A 9,708-nucleotide genomic window follows, 5' to 3' on the forward strand; every position below is an offset into this window, starting at 1 on the left:
GCCCCACCCAGACGGATGTTTACTCCGGCAGTGACCAATCGGAGCCCAAGACTCGCGTCCTGCCCCAAGATTACCCGCCCACCCCCCGACGCGGAGCGGTCCAAGTGGTCTCCGGGGAGGGGACTGCGGCCACTCGCAGAAACCTCCTGCTCCGCCCCACGGGGTTTCCTCCGGAAAGCCAGGCTAAACCATTGGGACTGCGTGGGGGGAGGTGGACAGCGCGGGAACTAGGAGGAAAGAACCACGGAAAGACCGCGGAAGAGTGGAACGAACCATTACCGAGAGAGGAGGATGCTGCAATAGTCAACCCAGTTTACTGAGGGAAAAGGGAGGGGAGGGACGGATCATGACTGGCTTGAAATTCTGTTAAGAAGCCCCATATTATTTTTCTTTTTTTAACAGACCATTTCAAACATTCACAGAAATGGAGAGAATAGTATAATGAACCCTCATATACATTAGCTGCTGTTGCTGCTGCTAAGTCGCTTCAGTCGTGTCCGACTCTGTGCGACCCCATAGACCATAGCCCACCAGGCTCCCCCGTCCCTGGGATTCTCCAGGCAAGAACACTGGAGTGGGTTGCCATTTCCTTCTCCAATGCATGAAAGTGAAAAGTGAAAGTGAAGTCGCTCAGTCATGTCTGACTCTTCTCGACCCCATGAAGTCGCTCAGTCATGTCTGACTCTTCGCGACCCCATGAAGTCGCTCAGTCATGTCTGACTCTTCGCGACCCCATGGACTGCAGCCTACCAGGCTCTTCCGTCCATGGGATTTTCCAGGCAAGAGCACTGGAGTGGGGTGCCATTGCCTTCTCCAATACATTAGCTTGTGTCAACAATAATCCAAATACTATCTATCTATCCTGTTTAGTCAATCTTTCCCCATCCAATAGGATTGTTTTAAAACACATCTCATTATTTAATCTGTGACTACTTCAGTATTTATAACAGATTAGTACTGTTCAGTTCAGTTCGCTCAGTCGTGTCCGACTCTTTGTGTGTCCGACTCTTTGAGACCCCAGGGACTGCAGCACGACAGGCCTCCGTGTCCATCACCAACTCCCGGAGTTTACTCAAATTCATGTCCATTGAGTTGGTGATGCCATCCGACCATCTCATCCTCTGTCGTCCCCTTCTCCTCCGGCCTTCAATGTTTCCCAGCATCAGGGTCTTTTCAAATGAGTCAGCTCTTCACATCAGGGGGCCAAAGTATTGGAGTTTCAGCTTCAACATCAGTCTTTCCAATGAATATTTTAGACTGATTTTCTTTAGGATGGACTGGTTGGATCTCCTTGCAGTCCAAGGGACTCTCAAGAGTCTTCTCCAACACCACAGTTCAAAAACATCAATTCTTCCGCACTCAGCTTTCTTTATAGTCCAACTCTCACATCCATACATGACTACTGGAAAAACCATAGTCTTGACTAGACGGACCTTTGTTGGCAAAGTAATGTCTGCTTTTTAATATGCTATCTAGGTTGGCCATAGCTTTTCTTCCAAGGAGCAAGAATCTTTTTAATTTCATGGCTGCAGTCACCATGTGCAGTGATTTTGGAGCCCCAAAAAATAAAGTCTGCCACTGTTTCCCCATTTATTTGCCATGAAGCGATGGGACCATGATCTTAGTTTTCTGAATGTTGAGTTTTAAGCCAGCTTTTTCACTCTCTTTCATCAAGAGGCTTGTTAGTTCTTCTTCACTTTCTGCCATAAGGGTGGTGTCATCTGCATATCTGAGGTTATTGATATTTCTCCTGGTAATCTTGATTCCAGATTGTTCTTCATCCAGTCCAGCGTTTCTCATGATGTACTCTGCATACATGTTAAATAAGCAGGATGACTATATACAGCCTTGACATATTCCTTTCCCTATTTGGAACCAGTCTATTGTTCCATGACCAGTTCTAACTGTTGCTTCCTGACCTGCATACAGATTTCTCAAGAGGCAGATCAGGTATTCCCTGGTCTGGTATTCCCATCTCTTTAAAATTTTTCCACAGTTTGTTGTGGTCCACACAGTCAAAGGCTTTGGCATAGTCAATAAAGCAGAAATAGATGTTTTTCTGGAACTCACTTGCTTTTTCAATGATCCAATGGATGTTGGCAATTTGATCTCTGGTTCCTTTGCTTTTTCTAAAACCAGCTTGAACATCTGGAAGTTCACAGTTCACATACTGTTGAAGCCTGGCTTGGAGAATTTTGAGCATTACTTTACTAGCATGTGAAATAAGTGCAATTGTGCAGTGGTTTGAGCCTTTCTTTGGTATCAGAATGAAAACTGACCTTTTCCAGTCCTGTGACCACTGTTGAGTTTTCCAAATTTGCCGGTATATTGAGTGCAGCACTTTCACAGCATCATCTTTTAGGATTTGAAATAGCTCAACTGGAATTCCATCACCTCCACTAGCTTTGTTCGTAGTGATGCTTCCTAAGGCCCACTTGACTTCACATTCCAGGATGTCTGGCTCTAGGTGGGTGATCACACCATAATGATTATCTGGGTCGTGAAGATCTTTTATATAGTTCTTCTGTGTATTCTTGCCACCTCTTCTTAATATCTTCTGCTTTTGTTAGGTCCATACCATTTCTGTCCTTTATTGTGCCACTCTTTGCATGAAATGTTCCCTTGGTATCTCTAGTTTTCTTAAAGATATCTCTAGACTTTCACATTCTATTGTTTTCCTCTATTTCTTTGCACTGATGACTGAGGAAGGCTTTCTTATCTCTCCTTGCTATTCTTTGGAACTCTGCATTCAAATGGGTATATCTTTCGTTTTCCCCTTTGCCTTTCACTTCTCTTCTATTCACAGCCTTTTGTAAGGCCTCTTCAGACAACCATTTTGCCTTTTTGCATTTCTTTTCCTTGGGGATGGTCTTATCCCTGCCTCCTGTACAATGTCACAAACCTCCATCCATAGTTTTTTGGGCACTCTGTCTATCAGATCTAATTCCTGGAATCTATTTGTCACTTCCACTGTATAATCATAAGGGATTTGATTTAGGTCATACCTGAATGGTCTAGTGGTTTTCCCTACTTTCTTTAAGTCAGAATTTGGCAATAAGGAGTTCATGATCTGTGCCACAGTCAGTTCCCATCCTTGTTTTTGCTGATTGTATAGAGCTTCTCCATCTTTGGCTGCAGAGAATATAATCAATCTGATTTTGGTATTGACCATCTGGTGATGTCCATGTATAGAGTCTTTTCTTGTGTGGGTGGAAGAGGGTGTTTGCTATGACCAGTGCATTCTCTTGGCAAAACTCTGTTAGCCTTTGCCTTGCTTCATTCTGTACTCCAAGGCCAAATTTGCTTGTTACTCCAGGTATTTCTTAACTCCCTTCTTTTGCATTCCAATCCCCTATAATGAAAAAGGACATCTTTTTTGGGTGTTAGTTCTAGAAAGTCTTGTAGGTCTTCACAGAACTGTTCAACTTCAGCTTCTTCAGCATTACTGGTCAGGGCATAGGCTTGGATTACTGTGATATTGAATGGTTTGCCTCAGAAATGAACAGGGATCATTCTGTTGTTTTTGAGATTGCATCCAAGTACTGCATTTCAGACTCTTTTGTTGACTCTGATGGCTACTCCATTTCTTCTAAGGGATTCCTGCCCACAGTAGTACTGTTAAAAAACAAATGATTAAGGGGCATTCCCTGGTGGCCTAGTGGTTAGGATTCCATGCTTTCACTGCCATCGCCCAAGTTCAATCCCTAGTCTAGGAGCTGAGATCCCACAAGTTGAGCAGCAGGTCAAAAAAAAAAAAAAAAAAATAAGATTAAGGAAGAAAATGTAAGTCTTAAAACATATTCTCATTCTTCATGAAGTGACCAGTGTTTGTGCCCAAGGATCTAAAAAACTGCAAAATGGGGCTGAACTAAACAATAAGGAACAAGGAAGAGAAAAATAGAAAATGAATGAAAAACCATGAAGTGAGTATAGAGCCCAGGGCTGGCTTAGTGTTTGGGGATTGGCCGAGTAGATATACTATGTTTCTGGTCAAGCAGAACACTAATAGAGACACCAAAGTTACTGAGTTTTGGTTTGTTGCTCTGGCACCCTGGGCAGGAGTGGTTCCAATATTTGTCATACAAATTTATGTCAGTGTTAGTTGCTCAGTCGTGTCCAACTCTTTGTGACCCCATGGACTGTAGCCCACCAGACTCTTCTGTCCATGGGATTCTTCAGGCAAGAATACTGGAGTGGGTTGCCATTCCCTTCTCCAGGAGATCTTCCTGATCTAGGGATGCATCTCAGGTTTCCTGCACCACAGGCAGATTCTTCATCATCTGAGCCGCCAGAGAAGTAATTCTCCCTTTTAACATTCTCTTGATCATTCACGCGGTTTGATCTTGGTCTTGATCATTCACAAGGTTTGGTCAAAAATATAAGTACTGGACTTCCCTGCTGGTTCAGTGGTTAAGAGTCTGCCTGCCAGTGTGGGAGATGTGGGTTTGATCCCTGGTCCAAGAAGATCTCATGTGCGGCAGGGCAGCTAAGCCCATGGGCCACAACTACTGAGCCCACATGCCCTAGAGCTCGTGCTTTGCAACAAGAGAAGCCACTGCAATCAGAAGCCCATGCATCACAGCTCGAGTGCAGCCCTGGTTCACTACAACTAGAGAAAGGCCACGTGTAGCAGTGAAGATCCAGGGCAGCCAAAAATTAAATAAATAAAAATGTTTAAAAAGCACCAGTACCAACATGACCCTCAGTCGCCATTGCCTCTTCTGTGCTCAGTGTAGTAGTCACAAGAGATGATGTCAGGTGATGTCTTGGAGCTGATTCCATTCCTCTGTTCTCTCTTCGTCCTTTCAGTCAGAGAGAAACCATCTGTTGGCTGATCAGCGGCTCCCTACGTGCATTTAAAACTTTGGGAGACCCCAGATTATTAGGGAGGCAATAATAATTACTAGAAACAAAACAATAGTCATGGTTTGGAGAGTACTCCTGAGCCAGGGTCCCCATGATCCAATCCAGCTAGAAAACTGGGGGCGTCTTTAAACCCGTTGACTTGTTTATATATTTTGTGTAACTATGTCCCCCTTCCCCAGAAATGTTTAATCAGTGAGCTTGTTCCAGAGAAACAGAGGCGTTAGAAATCAGGGAGAAGTTTGTGACAGCCAGAAAGGACAAGCTCACCAGCATCAAAGCCAGTCCAAGAGTCAGTTTACCCTTCTTTGTAATGACCTGAGATGTGTGAAGAATTATCGTTCCAGGCTAGAGCAAGGCAAAACGTGGAGAGAAGAATCATGTAAGAATTCGGAAAAGAATGGTAAGGCAAGAAAGGAGAAATGGGAAGAAACGTTCTTAATCTGACTTCTTGGAAGAAAGCAGTCTACCTCAATGTTGCCTACTTCTCTCCGTAGTCAATTGGAATTTGAGGTCTCCACATTTACACAGGGCCAGGTGTTAGGTGGGGCCTTCTTCAGTTGTGAAATACTGTGTATCCAAGTTGTGACACCCTGTAATTCGACAGTGATGATAGAGGTCCAGAACACTCCATAAGGTCCTTTCCAGGAATCTCATCTTCGCAAAAGCAACAAAGTAAAAAAGTAAATGACAAAGGACTGTAAAATGCCCACAACTGAAGATCTGATGAGAGTTCATTACAGTGGAATCAACAAAGAAATTTGATTATTTCTGTGACACCCAATATTTTTAAGATAATAACTAGAATTATGGCTGATAACTTTATAGAAGGCATATCAGATTTATAGAAAGTTTATAATTCCTGGAACACTTAGGCTAATAATGTACTCCTACAAAGATAAGCTAAATATCACTTGGCAGTGTTTCCTTTGTAATTTAAAATATCAAATAAGTCTAATTAGCTTAACATTTTTCTTTTTACACGGACAGAGAATAAATATTCTAGGGGTCCTTTGGAAAATCCTAGAGTTGGTTCCAGGTAAAAAAAAAAAAAATTAATTTAGAATTTGATTTTGGGTAAGTTTGTTGAAAATATTTATTTAACCAAAGTAACATGTAAAGACTTTGAAGGCAAGCACAGAAAGTTACAGAGTTGTAAAAACCCTAAATCCTTAGTCTTTTAAGATTCAGGGTTTTTTATTTGCAGATTAACTGTCTTAAAAAATACGACTAGGCTTTTGTGCGCGCCTTAGCAGCACATATACTAAAATTAGAACGATACAGAGAAGATTAGCATGGCCCCTGTGCAAGGATGATATGCAAATTCGTGAAGCATTCCATACTTTTCTTGTTGATGTTTGACAGAAAACAACAAAATTCTGTAAAGCAATTGTCCTTCAATTAAAAAAATAGAGTGGCAAGCAGCCTGAAAAAAAAAAAAGATTTATTAAAAAAAATATGACTAGACTTTTGAGAAAAAATAAACCTGCTAATAATCTTGAAAACCTCAACATATCGAAAGTGTTTATTTTTTGGCATTACATATAATTTTAGAGTTCTTCTTTCTCTTCATCAAAAGCATAGTCTAAAATAATTGGCCTCTAGTGCCTATCATTCTTTAATAATTTTGCAGTGCTGTTGTTAAAAATTGTCAAATATAAGTATGATAACTCTAGTGACTAAAATGTTGTAATCTAAGTACACATTATAAATAAAACTGCTAAGTCACTTCAGTCATGTCCAACTCTGTGCGACCCCATAGACGGCAGCCCATCAGGCTCCCCGTCCCTGGGATTCTCCAGGCAAGAACACTGGAGTGGGTTGCCTTTTCCTTCTCTGATGCATGAAAGTGAAAAGTGAAAGTTTAGCGACCCCATGGCTGCAGCCTACCAGGCTCCTCCGTCCATGGGATTTTCCAGGCAAGAGTACTGGAGTGGGGTGCCACTGCCTTCTCCAATAAATAAAACAGCATTTGACAATAAGTTAAAAATTTTTGTACAGTTGGCAAAAGAGAGGTGGGTGGTATTAAGTTCCAATTACGTTATAGAATAGAATAATGAATTTTTTGCTGTTTGATAAAGAGAAGTTACTTTTTATTTTGATAACTTCATTGGATTTTCAGGCAAATTGGAAAAATAAAAATCAAGTGAAAAAACCCTCTTGTAGCTGATAAGACAGTGCTGGTTTAGTTCAATAAGCAATGGGCTCCATGTCTGATTTTATTTGAGCTAAATAAAATTTTTCATTGAAAAAAAAATATTGAGCATTTCCTTAAGATAAACATAACATGAAGTACAGTAAATTATTTTGGTAAGACACAAAGTCTTTGCTTTCCAGGCAGATTATTTAAAAGGTATCTTTTCTCACCCATAAACACATACTACTTTTCTTTTATAAAGATGTTCCTTATATTATTTCCAGTAATTTTAATTATGCATATGTTTTAGCATTCTTAATTCCTATTGAAAACTAAGAAGTAAGCAATCTGTTACATTAGTATTTTGTGGACTGGTAAACTTATAAATACATTTCACAATTTCTGGAAGTTTATTCTTCCTCATAGTAAATTTTTCACTGTGGCACAAAATACATTTATTAGCAGAACCAAGTATCTTTAGTTCCTCTGTAAAGGAAGCCAAAGTGGATAAACCTATGCCCAGAAGTTAATGTTTCAGTATTTTATCATATTTGGAAATGATCTAGATATTCAGTGAATATCTATCATTTAACTTATCTCAGTATAATTTCAGGGTTTCAAGTTGTCAAAAAAGATTTTGGAAACTATTTTTAGGTAGACATACCATTGTTGTTTAGTTGCTAAGTCGTGTCCGACTTTTTTGTGACCTTATGGACTATAGCCTTCCAGGCTACTCTGTCCATGGGACTTCCCAAGCAAGAATACTCGAGTGGGTTGCCATTTCCTTCTTCAGGGACTCTTTCATACCCAGGGATCAAACCCACATCTCCTGCAATGGCTGGAAGATTCTTTACCATTGAACCACCAAAGATGCCAGACCTACCATAAAGCATAATTATTGTCGAAAGTTCATTTGTAGGGAATTCCCTGGCAGTCCAGTGGTTAGGACTCTTTCATTGCCCTGGCTGGGGTTCAGTCCTTGGTTGGGAAACTAAATCCTGTAAGTGGAGCTGCACAGTTAAAAAAGAAAAAAAGAGAAAAGAAAAAGTTCGTTTGTAAACTTTTACTTACATCTATTTAATTTTCTTGTTTTTAACAATTATATTTGGATTATTCACGAAAATTTCGTGAAACGTTAAACTGACCATCATCTTTGGTTATCTTTTTGGCTAACAAAATCTTTAACAGGTGACAGGCACTTATTTGACTTTTAGTAATCCTATGTGGAATAAAAGTTGTATGTCTGAGTTGTATTTATTGCGAATAACTCTAAATACATGCCTGTTTTAAATAAACCAGCAAATTTAAACTAGCTTCCCCCATCAGGATTACCCTAGATCATGTGACCTTCAGAAATATTTGAATTAGTTTCTATATTTCTGAGAATATATTTGATTTATATAAATATTTAATTTCTTTAAGACAATTAAATAGAAGTGAAGTGAAGTGAAAGTCACTCAGTTGTGTTCTATTCTTTGCAACCCCATATACTGGGGCCTGTCCATGGAATTCCCCAGGCAAGAATACTGGAGTGGGTTGCCATTCCCTTCTCCAGGGGATCTTCCTAACCCAGGGAGCGAACCCAGGTCTCCTGCATTGTAGATTGATTACCATCTGAGCCACAAAGGAAGCCCCAATTAAAAAGAAATCTTTTTTTTTTTTAATAGAAATCTTTACAAACAAATTTTGTAAATACCATCGGAAGGTAGAAAAATTATCACACATCTGTAATACACATATAAATATATACATACAGAACAGGAGCAAACTTCTATTTAAATTTTTAGCCATGAAACAGTTGCAGATTCAAATTATGTTTCTAACAGATGAAATAAGCTGACCTGTTGAGATGCCTTAAATTTTTTAGCAGTATTTATGAGAAAAACTCTCAAGACTTTTCGTTTGTCTAGGAGAAGGCAATGGCACCCCACTCCAGTACGCTTGCCTGGAAAATCCCATGGAAGGAGGAGCCTGGTGGGCTGCAGTCCTTGGGGTCGCTAAAAGTCGGACACGACTGAGCGACTTCACTTTCACTTTTCACTTTCATGCATTGGAGAAGGAAATGGCAACCCACTCCAGTGTTCTTGCCTGGAGAATCCCAGGGACAGGGGAGCCTGGTGGGCTGCCGTCTATGGGGTCGCACAGAGTCAGACACGACTGAAGTGACTTAGCAGCAGTAGCTTCCAAATAGCCTTTCCCTTTTTTTCTCTTTCTGATAAGAATTGCCTCCTTGAAGTTTGCATTTCAAGCAATCTGTTACACCAGTATTTTGTGGATTGGTAAATTTACAAATTTAATTACCTAGAGAAGAGCAGTTACAACATTTAAGTCTCAAAGACAGGGAGAAAGAATCTAAGTTCCTCCAATGAATAGGGCAGGTTTGGGGATTGGTTAAAAAAGGATGGGTAAGGTTTTTTGTTCTTGTTCTAAATAAATGATGTGCGTGCTAAGTTGCTTCAGTTGTGTCTGACTCTTTGTGACCCACCAAGCTCCTCTGTCCATGGGATGTTCTAAGCAAGAATACTGGAGTGGGTTGCTAGGCCCTCCTCCAGGGGATCTTCCCAACCCAGGATTGAACTCATGTCTCATTATGTCTTCTGCATTGCAGGCAGGTTCTTTACCACTAGCAGCACCGGGGAAGCAATATAAAGGACTGATGCTGCTGCTGCTGTTAAGTGGCTTCAGTCGTGTCTGACTCTGTACGACCC

General features: G+C 40.6%; 1 non-coding gene across 1 annotated transcript; it reads left to right on the forward strand.

Annotated features, from left to right (window-relative positions):
• The first annotated feature begins 6,103 nt into the window (after positions 1-6,103).
• Positions 6,104-6,210, forward strand: LOC133235795 (U6 spliceosomal RNA). Its single transcript, XR_009732659.1, has one exon. It is a non-coding gene; the product is annotated as a U6 spliceosomal RNA (small nuclear RNA).
• Positions 6,211-9,708: the final 3,498 nt, after the last annotated feature.

The sequence above is a fragment of the Bos javanicus genome, chromosome 22 (genome assembly GCF_032452875.1).
Source record: "Bos javanicus breed banteng chromosome 22, ARS-OSU_banteng_1.0, whole genome shotgun sequence".
Taxonomy (NCBI): domain Eukaryota; kingdom Metazoa; phylum Chordata; class Mammalia; order Artiodactyla; family Bovidae; genus Bos; species Bos javanicus.